This window comes from Bos javanicus, chromosome 27 (genome assembly GCF_032452875.1).
Source record: "Bos javanicus breed banteng chromosome 27, ARS-OSU_banteng_1.0, whole genome shotgun sequence".
Lineage (NCBI taxonomy): Eukaryota > Metazoa > Chordata > Mammalia > Artiodactyla > Bovidae > Bos > Bos javanicus.
The window spans coordinates 25,510,832-25,533,687 of record NC_083894.1 but is presented as its reverse complement, the minus strand read 5'-3'; the positions used below and the strand labels follow the sequence as shown (position 1 = coordinate 25,533,687).

The window sequence follows — 22,856 nt, the reverse complement described above, 5'->3', positions numbered from 1 at the left end:
TATTTATTTTTTCTCTCTCTTGAAAAAAAATAGTAGCCATGGAGATCAGCCCTGGGATTTCTTTGGAAGGAATGATGCTAAAGCTGAAACTCCAGTACTTTGGCCACCTCATGCGAAGAGTTGACTCATTGGAAAAGACTCTGATGCTGGGAGGGATTGGAGGCAGAAGGAGAAGGGGACGACAGAGGATGAGATGGCTGGATGGCACCACCGACTCGATGGACGTGAGTTTGAGTGAACTCCGGGAGTTGGTGATGGACAGGGAGGCCTGGCGTGCTGCAATTCCTGGGGTCGCAAAGAGTCGGACACGACTGAGTGACTGAACTGAACTGAATGGGTGTGAAGTGGTATTACCTTAAATTTCTTTTCAAGACTATTCCTAATGGATAAATTTTTAATAAAAGCTGACTTTTCAAGATTCTATAAATGACTTCAAAATATGGGTAAAAAGCAAACCTATCTGAAAGATTTCTTATATCAAATTATGTTTACTAAAGCAGATTTTGGTTTTTACTTGATCTGTTTTCCTTTCACTGACTTAATAAAATATTCGTTTTTTTCTCAGTATTATGGGAGTGTAGTGTAATCAGTTACTTTATAACAACAGGGTTGGGAAGATCCCCTGGAGAAGGAAATGGCAACCCACTCCAGTACTCCTGCCTGGGAAATCCCATGAACAGAGGAGCCTGGCGGGATACAATCCGTGGGGTCGCCGAGTCAGACATGACTTAGCTACTAAACAACAACATAAAGAAGTATAGTAACTATATACTTTCAGCAGGCTATTACTGATAGTAGTCCTCCAAAAGAGGTAAAATAATAAATTTTCCATATTTTGAGTTTACGTACATTTTTATGAGACACAAAAGTAGGTACATTTATTTAGTCATATTTTCTTTGCAGTGATAAACCAACGTTTATATGCTAGAAAGAGATAACATGTTTTCACTAAAGGTACTATTACACATTTTAAACAGAAAGTATCTCCAGAAATGACCTGATGAGAAACCAGTGCTAAGAAAATCAAAGAAAAAATGGTATACAACATTCTAAACTAAAACTGAGTCTCACTTCAAGGACACCATTAAGAAATTTATTTTATACATAAAACAAACAGTCTGACAAGTGACAGCTATGATAGCTCATGGCCAGTCGTGTTCATGAAAGACGACATTACTCTGACCCACCTGTCACCATCTCAAGTTATTTGTCTCTAGCCCAGTAGCATATAGACACACACACAAAATTAAATAATGTTTGTAGAAATCTTAGTGTGATAAAAGTAGATAATTATTTCAAATAATTTAATACTTCTAATTTGTGATTATATAATAATAACCATATCATTTGGAGAAAGTTATAGTTAAGGGTAACTAGCACTGTTTAAATACTGAAAATGTTTCTTTCCATATATAATCTCTCATTCTGTGCTAGCAAAAAAATACTATGCATTCATTTTGAGTAAATGTGGCTTAACTGATAAAACCAGTCATTTGTATAACGGCTTCTGCACATAATTACCCAGGAATCCTGACAAGGACTACCTAAGAGTGAGTGAGTATAAAAGGAAGGTATTTTCAGATTCTTGACAGCCTAATGTTTTCTCATTTTGATAATCTTAAAAGATTTAAGGCAAACATTTCTAATCCAGTGTGGAAAGAAATATCTGTAGCTGTTTGGAAGTGTAAAATTTTAAATCCCAGGGTCCACTGATTTGCCTTAGAATATTAAGAAGACTTGGCAAGGTTATTTGTTGAAGAGCAAAACCAAGAAACATATTAAGATTCATTTTCTTTGTGTGAGATGAAGATCTACAGTTTTCATGACATAGATGAAACTGAGAAACTTTCACATTTTACTGAAAATGACTTGTGGAAATAGATATATCCTGGGGCAGACGCTGGAACTAACAGTAATTCCAGAAGTTCTCTTCGGAAAGGCACATACTATATCATCAAAACTGCCATCAGTGGTTCTGTGTAAATCATTATGACTCCCCATCTCTTTTTCTCTGACACACACACGCATACAAATACATTTTCAGTAAGAATTTCCTTTATAAATTCTGTGGTACTAGTAATCAGAATTCCATACCCTACACTACACAAAGTTAACAAATTTTCAAGTATTTTCTTTTGCCTTCAGATGAAACATGGTAAAAATGATTAAAATCTATGAGGGAAAGAGATTTATAAATTAACCAGACTCACTGTTATTATCATATGAAAACATACTAATCATTCAGTTTAGAGGTCAGAGATAGTGTCTTCCTTATCCTTATATACTTAACAACCATCAAAATGAACATGTAAGTACCAACAAACATGCTGAGCTGAACACACACACACACAGTTAACAAATCCTTCATTCACCTTTTAAGTGTTGGGGGAGTAATTTGAATCTAAGAAACGTCTTTAAGGAAAATGTTGATGTCTTCCAGCCAAAGTCCACCAGGAAGACAGCTACAGGTGAATAAAGTGGGATTGTTACTTGCTACAGTGAGGGAAAAGACAGGCCATAGGGGACAGCTGGCACCTCAGTCACAGGGTGTTAAGACTCCACTACAGCTTTTGAGCTGAGCTGAGAGTATTGGGAGAGGGTTTAAGGAAGCAAAGGTTTCTTCTAGACTGTATGCTATTAGAAAATGGTAAAAGAGAGCTGTCACTCATATTAACCAGATGAAGAAGATGTTTGCTATGCTGTGAGTGCACCATGACCTTGTTTCTATCTGTGGCCCAGATGTATTAAAACAGTTCCCATTTATAAAGTTCTATTTTCTTTCTCAAAAGGAACACTTAATTAATTGATAATGAAAAAATTATTCTAACATTTTTATTGTTTAGCTGGGCACTAATTTACAAGTTAAAAAAATGGTAAACTTCTCTTTGGAAACTCCTCCTATGCCCAATTTACTTCTCGATCATTGCCATCCATATAACCAACAGATTCTTGAATGCAATGGAGGCAGACAGTGATCTATTTACTTTCCAATATTATAGTCTAACTAAAAATGTTCAAGGGGAGAACAATTCTCCAATAAATAATTCCAAAAGTATGTGCTTAGTTGCTCAGTCATGTCTGTCTCTTTGCAAACCCCTGGACTATAGCCTGCCAGACTCCTCTGTCCATGGGGATTCTCCAGCCAAGAACACTGGATGGGTTGCAATGCTCTCCCCCCGGGGGATCTTCCCAACTAGTATAGCCTTGTATGTTTGGGTAAGTAAGGTTAACCTTGGGATGATCAAGATCAAAGAATATCAAAATTACCAGAGACACCTTTTGATATATTCCCTGTAAAAGTACTTTTCAGCTAAGGAGTTCGGATACAGTGGGAAAGATTTACAGAGGCCCACAATGCTTTGCTGCAATCATCCTTTGCTGAGTAAATAAAAAGCACATCTCCCACTGCTCTTAATCTTTCTTGTGTTGGACATCAAGCTTTATATAGTTTACTAGAAGACATAATGTATACATGAGTGTCTTAAGGGAAAATGAACGAAAGATTCTAAGCATAGGGACTCGCTGCAACTACTCAAAGAAATCTTTTTGTTTCTGCACCTTCTTCCATGCACCTCCTTACTGCAGCAGACTCACAACACAAAGCAAAATTCCCTAATTATGACACTAAGAACTCACCATAGTTTCTGAGGAATAGACTCACTGGTCAATTAAGCCCATTTAATTAAATCAAGCCCATTTAATTAAATCGGGCGTGGGCTACCCCATGCCCGAGGTCACAGGAGGCGGCCAAGAGGAGCAAACCCATGTCCAGGGAGCAGCGGCTGCGCAGGCAAAGGAGGGGCGAGAGGAGCTACTCCATGTTCAAGGTCAGGAGAGGCGGCCGTGAGGAGATACCCCTCGTCCAAGGAAAGGAGCAGAGGCTGTGCTTTGCTGGAGCAGCCGTGAAGAGATAACGCACGTTCAAGGTAAGAGAAACCCAAGTAAGACGGTAGGTGTTGTGAGAGGGCATCAGAGGGCAGACAAACAAAACATAATCACAGAAAACTAGTCAATCTAATCACATGGACCACAACCTTGTCTCACTCAATGCAACTAAGCCATGTCATGTGGGGCCACCCAAGATGGGCGGGTCATGGTGGACAGATCTGACAGAATGTGGTCCACTGCAGAAGGGAATGGCAAACCACTTCAGTATTCTTGCCTTGAGAACCCCATGAACAGTATGAAAAGGCAAAATGATAGGATACTGAAAGGGGAACTCCTTGGGTTGGTAGGTGCCCAATATGCTACTAGAAATCAGTGGAGAAATAATTCCAGAAAGAATGAAGGGATGCAGCCAAAGCAAAAACAACACACAGCTGTGGATGTGACTGGTGACAGAAGCAAGGTTCGATGCTGTAAAGAGCAATATTGCATAGGAACCTGGAATGTCAGGTCCACGAATCAAGGCAAATTGGAAGTGGTCACACAGCAGATGGCAAGAGTGAACGTCAACATTCTAGGAATCAGCAAACTAAAATGGACTGGAATCGGTGAATTTAACTCAGATGACCATTATATCTACTACTGTTGGCAGGAACCCCTTAGAAGAAATGAAGTAGCCATCATGGTCAACAAAGCAGTCTAAAATGCAGTACTTGGATGCAATCTCAAAAAAGACAGAATGATCTCTGTTCGTTTCCAAGGCAAACCATTCAGTATCACAGTAATCCAAGCCTATGCCCCAACGGGTAATGCTGAAGAAGCTGAAGTTGAACGGGTCTATGAAGACCTACAAGACCTTTTAGAACTAACACCCAAAAAAGATGTCCTTTTCATTATAGGGGACTGGAATGCAAAAGTAGGAAGACAAGAAACACTTGGAGTAATAGGCAAATTTGGCCTTGGAGTACGGAATGAAGCAGGGCAAAGGCTAATAGAGTTTTGCCAAGAGAATGCACTGGTCATAGCAAACACCCTCTTCCAACAACACAAGAGAAGACTTTACACATGGACATCATCAGATGGTCAACACCGAAATCAGACTGATTACATTCTTTGCAGCCAAAGATGGAGAAGCTCTATACAGTCAGCAAAAACAAGACCGGGAGCGGACTGTGGCTCAGATCATGAACTCCTTATTGCCAAATTCAGATTGAAATTGAAGAAAGTGGGGAAAACCACTAGACCATTCAGGTATGACCTAAATCACATCCCTTATGATTATACAGTGGAACTGAGAAATAGATTTAAGGGACTAGATCTGATAGATAGAGTGCCTGATGAACTATGGACAGAGGTTCATGACACTGTAGAGGAGACAGGGATCAAGACCATCCCCATGGAAAAGAAATGCAAAAAAGCAGAATGGCTGTCTGAGGCGGCCTTAGAAATAGCTGTGAAAAGAAGAGAAGCGAAAAGCAAAGGAGAAAAGGAAAGATATAAGCATCTGAATGCAGAGTTCCAAAGAATAGCAAGAAGAGATAAGAAAGCCTTCCTCAGCAATCAATCCAACAAAACAGAGGAAAACAACAGAATGGGAAAGACTAGAGATCTCTTCAAGAAAATTAGAGATACCAAAGGAACATTTCATGCAAAGATGGGCTCGATAAAGGACAGAAATGGTATGGACCTAAAAGAAGCAGAAGATATTAAGAAGAGGTGGCAAGAATACACAGAAGAACTGTACAAAAAAGATCTTCATGATCCAGATAATCACACACCCAGATGGTGTGATCACCCACCTAGAGCCAGACATCCTGGAATGTAAAGTCAAGTGGGTCTTAGGAAGCATCACTACGAACAAAGCTAGTGGAGGTGATGGAATTCCAGTTGAGCTATTTCAAATCCTGAAAGATGATGCTGTGAAAGTGCTGCACTCAATATGCCAGCAAATTTGGAAAACTCAACAGTGGCCACAGGACTGGAAAAGGTCAGTTTTCATTCCAATCCCAAAGAAAGGCAATGCCAAAGAATGCTCAAACTACCACACAATTGCACTCATCTCACACACTAATAAAGTAATGCTCAAAATTCTCCAAGCCAGGCTTCAGCAATACGTGAACCCTGAACTTCCAGATGTTCAAGCTGGTATTAGAAAAGGCAGAGGAACCAGAGATCAAATTGCCAACATCCGCCAGATCATTGAAAAAGCAAGAGCATTCCAGAAAAATATCTATTTCTGTTTATTGACTATGCCAAAGCCTTTGACTGTGTGGATCACAAGAAACTGGAAAATTCTTCAAGAGATGGGAATACCAGACCACCTGACCTGCCTCTTGAGAAACCTATATGCAGGTCAGGAAGCAACAGTTAGAACTGGACATGGAACAACAGACTGGTTCCAAATAGGAAAAGGAGTACGTCCAGGCTGTATATTGTCACCCTGCTTATAAAACTTCTATGCAGAGTACATCATGAGAAACGCTGGGCTTGAAGAAGCACAAGCTGGAATCCAGATTGCTGGGAGAAATATCAATCACCTCAGATATGCAGATGACATCACCCTTATGGCAGAAAATGAAGAGGAACTAAAAAGCCTCTTGATGAAAGTGAAAGAGGAGAGTGAAAAAGTTGGCTTAGAGCTCAACATTCAGAAAACAAATATCATGGCGTCCGGTCCTATCACTTCATGGGAAATAGATGGGGAAACAGTGGAAACAGTAAGAGACTTTATTTTGGGGGGCTCCAAAATCACTGCAGATGGTGACTGCAGCCATGAAATTAAAAGACGCTTACTCCTTGGAAGAAAAGTTATGACCAACCTAGATAGCATATTGAAAAGCAGAGATATTACTTTGCCAACAAATGTCTGTCTAGTCAAGGCTATGGTTTTTCCAGTGGTCATGTATGGATGTGAGAGTTGGACTGTAAAGAAAGCTGAGCGCTGAAGAATTGATGCTTTTGAACTGTGGTGTTGGAGAAGACTCTTGAGAGTCCCTTGGACTGCAAGGAGATCTAACCAGTCCATCCTAAAGGAGATCAGTTCTGGGTGTTCATTGGAAGGATTGATGCTAAAGCTGAAACTCCAGTACCTTGGCCACCTCATGCAAAGAGTTGACTCATTGGAAAAGACCCTGACGCTGGGAGAGATTTGCGGGCAGAAGGAGAAGGGGACGACAGAGGATAAGATGGCTGGATGGCATTACCGACTCGATGGACATGAGTTTGAGTGAACTCTGGGAGTTGGTGATGGACAGGGAGGCCTGGCGTGCTGTGATTCATGGGGTCACAAAGAGTCAGACACGACTGAGCGACTGAACTGAACTGAATTAAATCAGATAAATACAAAAGTTACTGAGCTTCATTAAAACACATAAAACATAGTAAATACATATTATGTTATCCTACATCATAAAAAGATACAAAGTGTTCCATTGAAAAATACTTAGGAAAACCCAGACAGTCAAACAAATAAGGAATTAGATTATACAGTTTTATCCTCAACATTTAAACATGGTACTTGGTGCAATCCCAAAGAAAGGCAACGCCTAAGAATGTTCAAACTACCTCACAACTACACTCATCTCACACACCAGTAAAGTAATGCTCAAATTCTCCAAGCGAAGCTTCAACACTACGTGAACCAAGAACTTCCAGATGTTCAAACTGGATTTAGAAAAGGCAGAGGAACCAGAGATCAAATTGCCAACATCCAATTGTTGGATCATCGAAAAAGCAAGAGAGTTCCAGAAAAACATCCATTCTGCTTTATTGACTACGCCAAAGCCTTTGACTGTGTGGATTTCACAACAAACTGTGGAAAATTCTTAAAGAGATGGGAATACCAGACCACCTTATCTGCCTCTTGAGAAATCTGTACGCAGGTCAAGAAGCAACAGTTAGAACTAGACATGGAACAATGGACTGGTTGCATATTGGGAAAGGAGTATGTCAAGGCTGTATACTGTCACCCTGTTTATTTAACTTATATTCAGAGTACATCATGTGAAATGCAGGGCTGGATGAAGCACAAGCTGGAATCAAGATTGACAGGAGAAATATCAGTAAGCTTGGGTACACAGGGAGAAGGCAATGGCAACCAACTCCAGTACTCTTGCTTGGAAAAATCCCATGGACAGAGGAGCCTGGTAGGCTACATTTCATGGGGTTGCGAAGAGCTGGATATGACTGAGCGATCTGACTTACACTTTTCACTTTCGTGCATTGGAGAAGAAAATGGCAACCCACTCCACTGTTCTTGCCTGGAGAATCCCAGGGACGGGGAAGCCTGGTGGGCTGCTATCTATGGGGGTCACATAGAGTTGGACACGACTGAAGCGACTTAGCAGCAGCAGTAGATACACAGATGACACCACCCTTATGGCAGAAAGTGAAGAAGAACTAAAGAGCCTCTTGATGAAAGTGAAGGGGCAGAGAGGAAAAGGTGGCTTAAAACTCAACATTCAAAACATGAAGATTATGGCGTCTGTTCCCATCACTTCATGGCAAATAGATGCGGAAACAATGGAAACAGTAAGAGAATATTTTTTGGACTCCAAAATCACTGGAGATGGTGACAGCAGCCATGAGATTAAAATATGCTTGCTCCTTGGAAGCAAAGCTATGACTAACCTAGACAGCATATTAAAAACCAGAGATGTTACTTTGCCAACAAAGGTCCATCTAGTCAAAGCTATGGTTTTTCCAATAGTCACGTATGGATGTGAGAGTTGAACTATAAAGAAAGCTAAGTGCCGAAGATTTTATGTTTTTGAACTGTGGTGTTGGGAGAAGACTCTTGAGAGTCCCTTGGACTGCAAGGAGATCCAACCAGTCCATCCTAAAGGAAATCAGTCTGAATATTCACTGGAAGGACTGATGTTGAAGCTGAAACTCCAATACTTTGGCCACCTGATGTGAAGAATTGACTCACCGGAAAAGACCCTGATGCTGGGAAAGATTAAAGGCGGAGGAGAAGGGGATGACAGAGGATGAGATGGTTGGATGGCATCACTGACTCATTGGCGTGAGTTTGAGTAAGCTCCAGGAGTTGGCGATGGACAGGGAAGCCTGGCATGCTGTGGTCCAAGAGGTCACAAAGTCGGACCGACTGAGCAACTGAACTAAACTGAACTTGGCCCAAAGTGTACTTCAAATAAAAGAGAAAGTAACATTGACATTGAAAAGTCATAATTAAGATGAATATAGGGAAATATAAAAGATCCAAGAATTTTCTATGAAGTTCTAGTCGTGTAAGGGTCAAGTTAAGAATTAAAATATGAAGAAGGGTAAGTATAAAAACATATCCTTAAGAAAAAGGAATCAGTAATATCGTAAACTTCTGGTATAAAGATTACTTCTATTCTTAACTGAACTTCTTTTCCTTCTACTTTATGGCCAGCCTTTTCTTCTATAAATCATCATTAACATTACTACCTGGCATGTTTTTGTTTTACAAAGAGTATAGGCAAGCAGTTATTTTATTTTCTCTTAGCAGGTTTTCAAAAAAGAAGACTTTATTTTGTAAAGAAGTTTACAAAATCAGCTGCTCTTCTGGAGGAAAGGATCCTCTCCCATGTCTATCTGTTATTGCCACTGGCATTCTAATAACTTCTTAAAAACCAGATTCATTTTTATGTCCTGTCATAAGCAAAATATCATTCATCTTCAGTACAATGGAGGATAATAGAATAATCGAAAAACAACATGTGGCAAGATTAGAACATCAATAAAGAAAGAAGGATTCTTCTTCACTCACCTGGGGCCCATTTCCAAACACTGAAGCCAAATACATATAACTAGAATTATAAAGAGCAATGAATTTTTCCCCACAAAGAAAAACTGTGAGGGAAAAAACATAAATAAAATTTGATACATAGAATGTTCCTCTGCTTCAGAAAGAAAAGAAACATGATACAAACTGGGGATGATGAAATTCTGATAATCCACAAATCAAAGTATAGTCAAGCACTCCTTATCTAGAACTGATTTCCTGTCTAATTAACTTCCTAATAACTACTTCTTTTAAAACAAATCCACGCATATAAAAAACAATACTTGTAGTTATTTCAGATTATATTTTCCACTTTCATTTAGAAAGACGAGTATATGATTCACTGTATTTCTCTCCATGCCCTGTCAGGCTATCAATTCAGATGACTTTCAATGTCCACAGCAAAAAAAGTCTAGCAATTCTAAAACTGTCAGACGTTGATGATCAAACACACCCTTTTTTCTTTTTTTGGCTGCACCAGGTCTTAGTTGCAGCATGTGGGATCTAGTTCCCTGACCAGGGATCGAACCCAGGCCGCCTGCATTGGGACTGCGGGCAGACTCTTAGCCACTGGACCACCAGGGAAGTCCCAAATACACACTTTTCAGTAGATATCCTTAAGTTACTGACACTGTAACTAAACCTTATCCTTTCCCTGAGAAAAGAAAATACTGCTCCTTTCACAGAAGCACGAGAAGGCTCATTTGATCAAAAAGCTTCTTAGGAAATAGTCAGTACCAACCTCGGGCCCACTATGGCCATGTATCCTCAAAGAACCAAAGGGAATATACTCCTGCCCAAGTAGGAACACTGAATTTATTGTGTTCTGGAGGAGACCGGAAAAAAAAAAAAAAAAAAAGGCAAAAGGGTACAAACAATATTTCTTTCAAAACAATGTCAACAAATCTAGTGCCCAAGAGTTTTCTTCAGAACAAGACAGAAAACAAGGAAAGTTAACAGTTGTAACAATGACCATAAGATGGTGTTCAATCTAAAACAAGGCAAAGAAACTTGTATTCATAGAAAAGAAACAAGTATTTAATTTTGAGGTAGTAACAAATAGAAGAGGACACCAAGGCAGTTAAAAGTAAAATGTAAAGAAAAAAAAAAGAGCTTAAGCTTTTCATAAACACTAGTAATGAAAAAAAATGAAACTATCTGAGGATGAAAAGTACAAAAAAATAGTACAGGGTGACCATATAATTTATTAACCAAATTGTCACATTTTTTGTGTGTGTGCCCGGAGTACTAATTTTTAAGATCTTTTCATTTGAAATAATTTCAAACACAGAGAAAAACTGCAAAATAGGTACAGAGAATTCTTTTGAAAGGGAAGTTGCTCAGTCGTGTCCGACTCTGTGATCCCATGGACTGTAGCCCGCTGCCAGGCTCCTCTGTCCATGGAATTTTCCATGCAAGAATACTGGAGTGGGTTGCCATTTCCTTCTCCAGGGGATCTTCCTGACCCACGGATCGAACCTGGGTCTCCTGCATTGCAGGCAGACGCTTTACTATCTGAGCCACCAGGGAATGCCTCTCGCCAATTTTTAATATTTTGTCCATGTTTTTTATATCCTCTCTTTCTCCTCTATATCTCTATGTAGGTACACAGAAGCAATAAGTAATTTTTCTAAACTATTTCAGAAACTTGCAATACATCATGTCTCTTTGTCTTTTATTACTTCACTGTTTATTTCCTAAAAACACGGATATTTTCTTATGTAAGCACTATACAGTAATTAAAGTCAGGAAATTTAACACTGGTACAATATTTTTATTTAATAGAGAGTACACATTCAAATTTTGTTACTGTTCCAATAATATTCTTTATAGCACTTTCCCCCTCCAGTCCAGGATCATCTATTTTGCATTCAGTTGCCATGTCTCTTTAATCTCTTTTAATTTGAAATAATTCCTCAGCCTTTGTCTTTCCTGACATTGACATTTTTGAAAACTACAGGCCAATTATTCTGTGGAATGCACCTAAATTTGTATTCATCGAATGTCTCCTGGTGAGATTTAGTTATGCATCCCTGGCTGGAATACAACATGAGAGATGCTGTGTCCTTCTCAGGTATTACATCTGCCAGCTCTCAAGGCTTATCTGACTCTCACCGATTATATTAATTTTGCTTCCTCAACAAGTGTACTGTCAGATTTCTCTACTGTATAGTTACTGTTTCCCCCCAAGTAATAATCAATCTATTGGCAGCCATGCTCAGAACCACACAAATATCCTGCTCTTCATCAAATCTGGTCCTTGAAATTTAGCATCCACTAAGGATTCTTGTCCCAGCCAGTCTGCTACCCGTGGCTGCAAATGGGGATTTTCCAGTTCCAACAGTTCAAACCACATTTATCAATGAGCATTCGAGCAGTGAGAGGAACTCTCTCTACTCATTTATGATCACTGGATGAACACACCTCTTCCTATGTTATCTAATGGGTTATAATCCTTTACTCTCACTTATTTTGACGGTCAAATTGTCCTAGATTTGCTCAGTGGGAGCCCCTTCAAGACGTCCTTTTGACATGCCCCTGTGTCCTTCAGACCTGCTTGCATTAGTTTTTGAGCACTTCTTTACTTGCCAGCACATTAAAATATTCCAGGTTCGTAATACCTTCCCCAGTCTAGTCCTGAAATCAATCATTTTTTCCCCTAAAGAACTCCTAACTCATTTACTTCTAACACACTGGCTCAATCTTACAGTACACCTAAAATAGTTTCATAGTTACTATATCACATTACTGCAAAACAGCTTAATGGAAGGAATTCAGGGTTTGTTTGAAATTGCTCTTTTTACCCCATTCTTGACTGAGGGCCTGGTGGAATGCCGTAGTCTTACAGCATGGCCATGAACCTGCAGCTCGTGATGCCTTTTCCTCTGTAAAGAAGGGAAAGGGTTAAGAAAAGCCTTGTCTCCTAGGTCGTCAACACCCTCCCAGTCCAAAGCTTGGCTAAACTGCTCCCTAAGTAAAAGGGTATACACAACTCGTTCGCCTCTTCTTACCAGCTAGCACATGTTCCTTCTTGACATCTGCTTATACAGTATGTTGGAAGGTGTGAAAATGTAGGTGTAAGGCAAACTCTGTTAGAAAATATCAGGCATAAAAGCGGGTATATGTTCAAAGGGGAGGTGTTTGTTTTAGGTCAACTTATATTTTTTGCATCATCATATCCTGCTCCAGTTTCCTCAGCCTTATGAATGAGTAACGTTAGGCAGGCACACTGACAAAGCTGGAGTACAGCAGGAAAAGATGGTTTTCTACAAAAATTCTACCAGGAAACTCTCCAACACTAACTTACTTTAATTATGGAGCTTCTTTGATCTGAAATAATTACCAATTACTCCCTTTATTCCACTCAGGGACACCTCATTTTTTTAAATAATAAAACCTCACGCCATGTGTTCAATGACTGTTTAAAGTTTCAGAAAAATAATTCTCCTACATTAGACCAACTAGGAAAATACTGGCTGCTGGGCTATGCCAACCTTAGGGCTGAGTCAAAATAAACGGAAATAATGAACAGCACAGAAAGAAGACCATGGAAGATGGGCTTGTCTACCAGTTACCAACTGATAGATAAAGCAGCAAGCTGTTGATAACTGTTATTTCTGGTCACAATTATTTCAATTGTAAACTCGTAATTTTCCTTTTGATTCAGCTAAAAAAGCAAACATACTACACAGTTATGTTCTCTGCAGGACTATGTGACTGGAACTGAGTCCAATCATACCCCTCATAACTCACAGTTGCTTAAATTTAGGTTTCTGATGAGCAGATAGCTTAGAAAAATAAGCATGCCATCCAAACTGTCCCTATTGTTCATGCAGTTACACTCAATGCTTAAATATTCAGAGTATGTATATGAGAATAGACTAACTGCAAATACAATAAGAACCAATCAAAAATAGTTTCAAGGCTTCTACTTCTAGGAAAATGGACTACATGTACTTTTCATACTTTCCCCACTAAGTACACCTTTAAAAACCTGGACATCATATATAAAATATACATGAGAAGACTCTCAATGATGGACAGAAGAAGGCATACTGGTTAAGGACCTTGGAACCCAAGGAAAGACATGGTGGTGAGTTCCCAAGTCCTTTTTGTCCCATATATCTAGACTTTGCAAATATGCAAAAGGCAAAATGGTTGTCTGAGGAGGCCTTACAAATAGCTGAGAAGAGACACAAAAGGCAAAGGAGAAAAGAAAAGCTATATCCATCTGAATGCAGAGTTCCAAAGAATAGCAAGGAGAGATAAGAAAGCCTTCCTTTGTGATCAGTGAGAAGAGAGGAAAACAGAATGGGAAAGACTAAAGATCTCTTCAAGAAAATTAGAGATACCAAAGGAAAATTTCATGATAAAAGGGGCACAATAAAGGATAGAAACAGTATGGACCTAACAGAAGCAGAAGATACTAAGAAAAGGTGGCAAGAATACACAGAAGAACTATACAAAAAAGATCTTAATGACCCAGATAACCTTAAGGGTGTGATCACTCACCTAGAGCCAGACATCCTGAAATGTGAAGTCAAGTGGGCCTTAAGAAGCACCACTACGAACAAAGGTAGTGGCGGTGATTGAATTCCAGCTAATTTCAAATCCTAAAAGAGGATGCTGTGAAAATGCCTTTGGAAAACTCAACAGTGGAAAACAAGTTTGGAAAACTTGCCCAAAGAAAGGAAGGCCAAAGAATGTTCAAACTACCGCACAATTGCACTCATCTCACAAGCTAGCAAAATAATGCTCAAAATTCTCCAAGGTAGGCTTCAACAGTACATGAACTGAGAACTTCAAGATGTTCAAGCTGGATTTACAAAAGGCAGAAGAACCAGAGATCAAATTGCCAGCATCCGTTGGATCACAGGAAAAGCAAAAGAGTTCCAGAAAAACATCTATTTCTGTTTTATTGACTAGGCCAAAGCCTTTGACTATGTGGATCACAACAAACTGGAAAATTCTTAAAGAGATGGGAATACCAGACCACCTGACCTGCCTCCTAAGAAATATGTGTGTAGATTAAGAAGCAACAGTTAGAAACAGACATGGAACAACAAACTGGTTCAAAATTGGGAAAGTAGTACATCAAGGCTGTATACTGAAATCATGTGAAATGCCGGGCTGGAAGAAGCACAGCTTGAGATATGCAGATGACACCACCTTTATGGCAGAAAGGGAAGAAGAACTAAAGAGCCTCTTGGTAAAAGTGAAAGAAGAGAGAGAAAAAGCTGGCTTAAAACTCAACATTCAAAAAATGAAGATCATGGCATCTGGTCCCATCACTTCATGGCAAATAGATGGGGAAACAATGGAAATTGTGAGAGACTTTATTTTCTTGGGCTCCAAAAACACTGCAGATGGAGACTGCAGCCATTAAATTAAAAGACACTTGCTCCTTGGAAGAAAAACTATGACCAACCTAGAGAGCATATTAAAAAGCAGACACCTTACTTTACCGACAAAGGTCCATCTAGCCAAAGCTATGTTTTCGCCAGTAGTCATGTATGGATGTGAGAGTTGGACATAAGCAAGCTGAGGGCTGAAGAATCAATGCTTTTGAACTGTGGTGTTGGAGAGGAATCTTGAGAGTCTCTTAGACAGCAAGGAGATCAAACAAGTCAATCCTAAAGGAAATCAGTCCTGAATATTCATTGGAAGGACTGATGTTGAAGGTGAAGCTCCAATACTTTGGCCACCTGATGTGAAAAGCTGACTCACTGGAAAAGACCCTGATGCTGGGAAAGACTGAAGGCAGGAGGGGAAGGGGACAACAGCGGATGAGATGGTTGGATGGCGTCACTGACTCAATGGACATGAATTTGAGCAAGCTCTGGGAGTTGGTGATGGACAGGGAGGCCTGGTGTGCTGCAGTCCACAGGGTCACAAAGAGTCGGACATGACTGAGTGACTGAACTGATACAGACTTTAAGAACTGAAGAAGCTAGCAACTCAGAAAACACCAATAGGTCCAGACAAACAAAAGTCTGTTCTCTCAAGCCAAAGGACCAAGACAAGTATAATCTAACATGACAGTAAACCTTTAGACAATAACTGCCTCTTCCAGTCAAATACTATAAAAAAAAAAAATCCCCAAAATAAATAAGCAAATAAAAAATCACACCTCAAAAAAAAACCAGAAAACCTGTCGCTCTACCCCTACTCATGAAGCAAAGCCCTTGGGATGAGCCTAAATTTGCAAGCTCATTAGGAATCAAGATTTCATCTTTTCCAGGTAATAATTAGCCCCTCCTCACCACAATGTTGGTGGAGACAATAGACTTCCACAGATTTTCACTACAGCCCAATAGTAATGAAGTCACTGCTCCTTTCTTCCTATGATGCCAATCAAGGCCACGTGAGGAAAAAAATCAGTAAGGATACAGTAGAACTCAACATCATCATCAACCAACAGGATGGAACAGACACATATAGAATACTTCATCCAACAACAACCAGAACACATTTTTTTTTACATGCCCATTGAACATATATCAAAATAGACCACATTCTAGGCCATAAAACAAAAATTTTTTAATGAGAAGAACTGAAAACATAACAAGTGTTGTCCAATCACAAGGGAATCAAACTAGAAGGTGTATTAAAAAGATAATAAAATATCTCCAAACACTTAAGGTTCTGACCAACATACATCTACTAAATATCTGTGGGCTAAAGAGAAAGTCTTAGAGAATTAAAAACTAACACATTGAACTGAATGAAAATGAAAATACAAAATTTGTGGGACACAGTCACAGTAGCAGTACTTAAAAGGGACATTTATGGCACATTAGAAAAGATGAAAAATCACAAATCAGTTTTCTAAACACCTCAAGAACCTAGAAAAACAGTGAAATAAGCTCAAAGTAAGCACAAGGAAATAATAAATATGAGAACAGAAATCTATATAATGGAAAAGAGAAAGAAAATCAATGAAAAAATGACTAGCTTCTTTGAAAAAGGTCAAAAAACAAACTTCTAAGCAACATTAATAACACAGAAAAAACAGGGACTTCCCTGGGGCCCAGTGGTTAAGACTCTGCCTTCCAACTCAGTGGCTGTAGGTTCAATCCCTGGTGGGTAAGGCTAAGAGCCCACATGCCTTGTCACCAAACAAACAAAAAACCCCATAAAACAGAAGCAGTGTTGTAAGAAATTCAACAGAGAATTAGAAAACAAAAAGAGAAAGCACAAATATTAACAGGAATGAAACAGAGGATAACACTATGTATCTTAAAGACATTAAAAACTGTCTAACAAAGGAAAACTACAACTAACTCTATACACAGAAATCTGACAGCTTAGATGAAATTCCTTGAAAGGCAGAAGCTACTGAACTCACACCAGGAAAAAATGCATAACATAGTTACCACTGTACCAATTAGAGATAAAGAATTAATAGTACTCTTCCAAAAGAGAAAGTACCAAGCCCAGATGGTTTCACTGGTGACTTCAACCAAACATTTATTTAAAACAAAAAAAATCTCTTTCAGAAAACAATCTCATCCAGAAAATAAAAGCAGATAGTTGTTGTTGCTCAATCATTCAGTCACGTCGACTCTTTGCAACCCCGTGGACTGCACTACGTCAGACTTCCCTGCCCTCCACTGTCTCCCGGAGTTTGCTCAAACTCCTTTCCATAGAGTCAATAATGCCATCCAACTATTTCATCCTCTGTCACCCCCTACTTCTCTTGCCCTCAATCTTTCCCAGCATCGGGGTCTTCTCCAATGAGTTGGCTTTTCACATCAGGTGGCCAAAGTATAGAACACTTCCTAATTCACTCTATGAAGCCAGCATTACCCTAATACCAAAACAGATAAAGGCATTACAAGTAGGGAAAACTACAGAAGAACATCTTTGGTGATGGAAATGTTTTGTATCTTGAGTGCAGCAGTGCTGTGATACCATACCACAGTTTCGCTAGACACTACTGTTTCACTAGGTGAAAGCAATGCAGAGGGTACAGGGGACTTCCCTATACGATTGCATACGAATTTACAATATTGTCAAAATAAAAGTTCAATAAAAATGGCAAAGAACACAGTTATTAACCCTTATAATACTAAAGTATTAATGAATTCTAATGTCCCATGTGCTATTTAAGAAAGCAAATGTTAACAGTAATTATTGTAAGAATTTTTTAAAAGAACCATTTAAAATAGCAATTTGGTTGTAGTTGAGGTATTAATACAAAATGCAGTGAAAACACTATAAGGTTGCTACAGTTTACTGTGGAAAATGACAGTTGCTCTCAGAGTACACACTAACAAGTTATTATGCCTCACAAACAGGTGATTTTTGATGAGCTGAAAGATCATGCTGGTTTTAGTGATGCAGGCCTGCTGGCGTTAATTACACAAAAGGCTGATAGGAAGAGAGTGAGATACTAGAATTCTGGGTTATCCAAACACAAAGTTTCTATTCTCTTCCACTCCATGTATTTATGTCTGTTGTTGTGTTGTTTAGTCACCAAGTCATGTCTGACTCTTGCAACCCCATGGACTGTAGCCTGCTAGGCTTCTCTGTCCATAGAATTCCCAGGCAAGACTACTAGAGTGGGTTGCCATCTCCTTCTCCAAAGGATCTTCCAGACCCAAGGATTGAACCTGAGTCTCCTACATCTCCTGCACTGGCAGGCATATTGTTTACTATTGAGCCACCTGGGAAATTCATATTTATGTCTAACGGCCTATAACTCATATACGGCTTACACACTTACATTACTTGAGTTGCCTCTTAACTATGAATAGCTCGAACATTTTGATTATTAGATCTTTCCTTATAGATTCTAAATATTGTTGTCTTAATATTTCAAATGAATGTTGAATTCAAGCCTACTGCTTAGACAGCAAAGACTTAAGAAGAACATTTATAATGTTGGATAAATCAATTTATCATTAATTTTTTATTTTTATTAATTATTATCTAAATAATTAACTTTGTATAATAATATAATGATAAATCTTACAGGCAATATTAATCTGGTAAATCTTGTCTTCAATCATGGGAGACATAGTAAAAATGTACACACACGAAAGGCAATAGGCTACACCATAGTATGGGTGATGTGCAAAGGAGTCAATTAACAGAACAACGAGCAAAGAAGAGTTAAAATGAGGCCCTGGCTTGACACCTGGAATCCTGATGTGACAGCTGCAGGAAGTCTGATCTTTCCAGAACTGAAATATTCTCAATCAAAGGAGCTATCCAAGAATTCTGTTGATAAAATGTTCAGTAAGTATCTTACCCATTAGGTATATACTGATTAAAAAAACAGGAAAAACTTTAATGCATTATGTTTTAAGAGGTGTACATGACTATTAGCAATTCAAAATAATTTTTAAGAAGCAGAAAATTTAATAATCAGACCCTAGATGTACTTGTTTATTCAACAGTTTCACGTACTCATCCAAGTCCTGGGCACAATGGAATGAGCAAAACAGACAAAAGCCCAAATTCTTGTGAAGCTTTCATTCTACTGGGGCAAAAACATAATGACAACAAACTAATGCAATTTCAGACACTGTAAAGAAAACACAATAATAAATCCATAAGGGAGCTAAAGTAAGCTAACAGGACTGAGGACAAGAAGCCTTCCCTGAGGAGTAAACATCTGAGTGGAGACTTGACTGATGACCCATGTGACGCTCTGGGCCAGTGTTCCAGTTTTAGTAAAGAGCATGCGTTGGTCCAGACACCCAAATGGGCTTCATCTGTTTGAGCAACAGCAAGCATCCTGCTGTAGCTGAAGCAGAGGGCTCAAGGGAGAACACAGAAGACAAGATCAGAGATGTGCAAGGCAGGGGTCAGACCATGGAAGGCTATGGTTAGAGTCTAGATTTTATTCAGTGGTAATGAGAACATATTAATGAATTTTCTAATCACAGTACTGATTTATGCTTTAGAAAACTCACTCCAGCTACAGTGGAGGCAGAGACCCATTACGAAGCTACTGCTGTCAGGAAAGAAAGACGACAAAAAGCATGTACTAAGGCTAGGGTAGTGAAGCTGGTAAGAAATGGTTGGCTTGGGGATCTGAAAGTATGTAGACCTGAACTACTGACAGGTTGGTTTTGAAATGTGAGAGAAAGAAAGGAATCCTAAATTTTTGCTTAACTAAAACCTAGCAATCAGGATTCAGATCACTTTAAGTATTCACTGATCATGCTGAAGGTTTTCATTTTATCTGAAAAGCAGGAGGAAGCAGTGGAGTAGAATAACAACAACACAAAAAAGAGATAGGATTCCAGATAAATTTTGTTGATTTAGCACACCAGGCTCAGCAAGCTAAACATTAAGACTCCTCAATGTTGCCTTTAGACTGAACCACAGCTGATTCCTTCTAAAAAGGGAGCCAAAAGCCAGCCCATCAATCACAGATTAGAATTTCCTCAGAAGTGCAATGAATCCAGATTAAAGTTTATTCTTGAGACACCCTGGTACAAATATATCCCTCTTCCTTATTCCCCTACCCCTAAATCTACTAGGAAACTTCTGGGACAAATTACCTTGGCAAAAACATGATCACCTAAACTCACTGTTATATCCCCATCATCCTTGCTTCTGCCAGCCATAACTCTCCTTTGGCCATCTAGCCTTTTCCAAACTCTCAGCCTCAATCTGCTGTCACTTCTTGTTATGACCCAACTTCCCACTCTGCCCCACAGAATCCCCTTTACATGATTAACCAACACTCCTACATCTTTATCCTCTTCAATGAATACTCCCTTTGTCACCCACCTTCAATTTACATGTAGCTCTCTCAAAATAATACCACATACAGTGCAGTCCTTCAAAAAGGAAGTCCCTCATTCACCAAATTCTCTATTTCATTCAGAAATAGAAACGTGTGTGGATGCTAAAACTGAATGGTAAAGAAGATAATGCCAATGGAATTGATAAAATAACTCTAAATTCATAAGAAAGAATAGAGGATGAAAACAACCTACCTAAATCCTACTAGAGGATTAACTCAAAAAACTAAAATGTATCCATAGGAGGATACCATGAAGTCTTTATAAATTCATGTTGCGGAATAATACTTAGCACCTTCTGGGGATATTCATATAACTCATTTTTTAAAAAAGATTATTAAGCAATATATAATGTATAAGGCTGATTTGATTAAAGAGAAAGAAGAATGTGGGGTGTGTGTGCTCAGAAAAAAAGGTTATAAATAAAATATACCAAAATGTTCTCTCTAGGTGGCAGAATAATGAGCAATTTTTTTCTTTTTTGTACTTTTCCTATTTCCCCCAATTTCTAAATGAATATATTTATATACCTAGGAACAAAGGTCAAAATAAATAAGTTTTTAAAAATTCATCATCTTAACACACCAAAACTGTTCCTCAGTGAAATTTACACAGGCTTCTTTAAACTTTTCCTATCCTTGTTTCCTAAAAAACAAACAAAAATACAAAACCATATCCAAGTCCTTCAGTTGACTGCCCAGAACTTCAGACTTATAAACCAAAAACAAAAAACCCTCAAGATCTCTTCTAAGCATATCAGTCACTTAACATAATAATTCAACAAAGAGTTTAATGAGCTTTTCCAATTAGTTATTCTCTTAAAAATGCCTAAATGACTATTCAAAGCAGATGGCTATATGCTGGGGTCCCTTAGCTGTAAAACAAGAAGTATGTTGTTGTTTTATACAGCTCTGTAAAAACCCAGGCATTCTTTATACAGAAGAGGGTATTAGTCATTTACATATTTAAAATATTTACATATTTAAAATATTCAGTAAAAGAGATTTTCACTTTGCTAACTTCTTTTAAAGATCATACATATACTTATATACAATTTTGGCTAATGCACAAAAACAATAACATAAAAAATACTGGAAAGTCATCTTTGGCAATTAAATTCCCAAAGAGGAAAAAAATTAAGAACAGAAACTTCACCCTCAAGGTAAGTAATGGTACTACAACTATATCTGGCATAAAAATAATGACACATCATCCAGAATAATCAATAACAATTCTAAATTAAGGCTTTCCTTTCAAAAGATTATCTTTTTATCAGTGCTCAATCTTTTAAATTTAACTTTGGAAATATTACTTCCACCATAATTCCATCAGAAAGAACTGCTTAGAAGAGAACCTGCATGGGCAGAAACATATTTTAGAATATATTTCATTGCATTATATAACACCAATGTGTAAATATCATTAGCTTATATTTTCCACAAACATTTTCCACTAGAATGTTTTTCTTATAAATCATACCTGAAAAGTTGTATATCATTTCCAAGAGAGCATATTCTTGAAAAAAACAATTAATGAGCTCAGTATTATGACCAAGAAGAATTTAATACTTTCCTACTAAGCAAAATACAGGCTAGATGCTTTTCAAGTGAAGTTTAACAGACACAGTATTGGCCCTCCAAGGAAACCTTTGGGGTCTATGAGTTATTCTGCCAAATTTCTTTCCCAAACTAACAACAGGCAATATAATCTCCCATGAAATTCATTTCCAATTAGAAGATTGTTTCTTCTTTTTAATAACATATTCAAACTTTGTCTTTTAAAAAAAGTGGAAGTGGCTCTAAGCAGTGCTGCAGTAAATGAACAAATGAACAAATCCAGCACATGCACAAGGCAGGTGCTGAGGGCTGGAGAGAAGCAAAGGTCAGAAGGAGGACACAGAGGCACGGACAGTCTTGGTCAGCTCTTACAACATCCCTCTCTTGCTGTGAATCGTATTTCTCCTTTGGTCAGAGACCACTTCAAGGCTGCAACTGTTGCCCAGGGCTTTGTTAAATGGAAAAACTGAAAGGCTGTGGAACCTAAACAGCAGACCGGAGGCTAGGGACTTTCATTTCATTATTTAAAACTTCATAATTACATTAAAATTTTTCCTTATCTACTCTGGTTTAAAATAGCTTCATCCCTCTAGTGTATGTTATCTTGATTCAGCAAATGAATCACCTAACCTTTTATTAATTTAGATAAATCAGATAACTCAGATTTAGCAGAGATTATATTAATTTTAACACTGAGGGAAGTTGTCTTTCTATGCAGAGTAATTAAGCAAAAGTCCACATAATTTTAAACCTTTCTGTATATATTTTTCATTCATGTCAGGGGCTTTGTTAAAAATGGACTCTAAATTTAAAAGTGAATACAAGATTTATTTTTCTCAAGCTTGGACAAATTTAAAAGGAAGCTAAAAGGCATTTACTTTC

The 22,856-nt window shown here is 38.4% G+C and overlaps 1 protein-coding gene across 1 annotated transcript in view; it reads right to left on the bottom strand.

Moving 5' to 3' along the window:
* Nucleotides 1-22,856, bottom strand: part of TNKS (tankyrase) — a 161,550-nt gene that overhangs the window by 95,694 nt on the left and 43,000 nt on the right. The gene's annotated exons all lie outside the window — the stretch shown is intronic.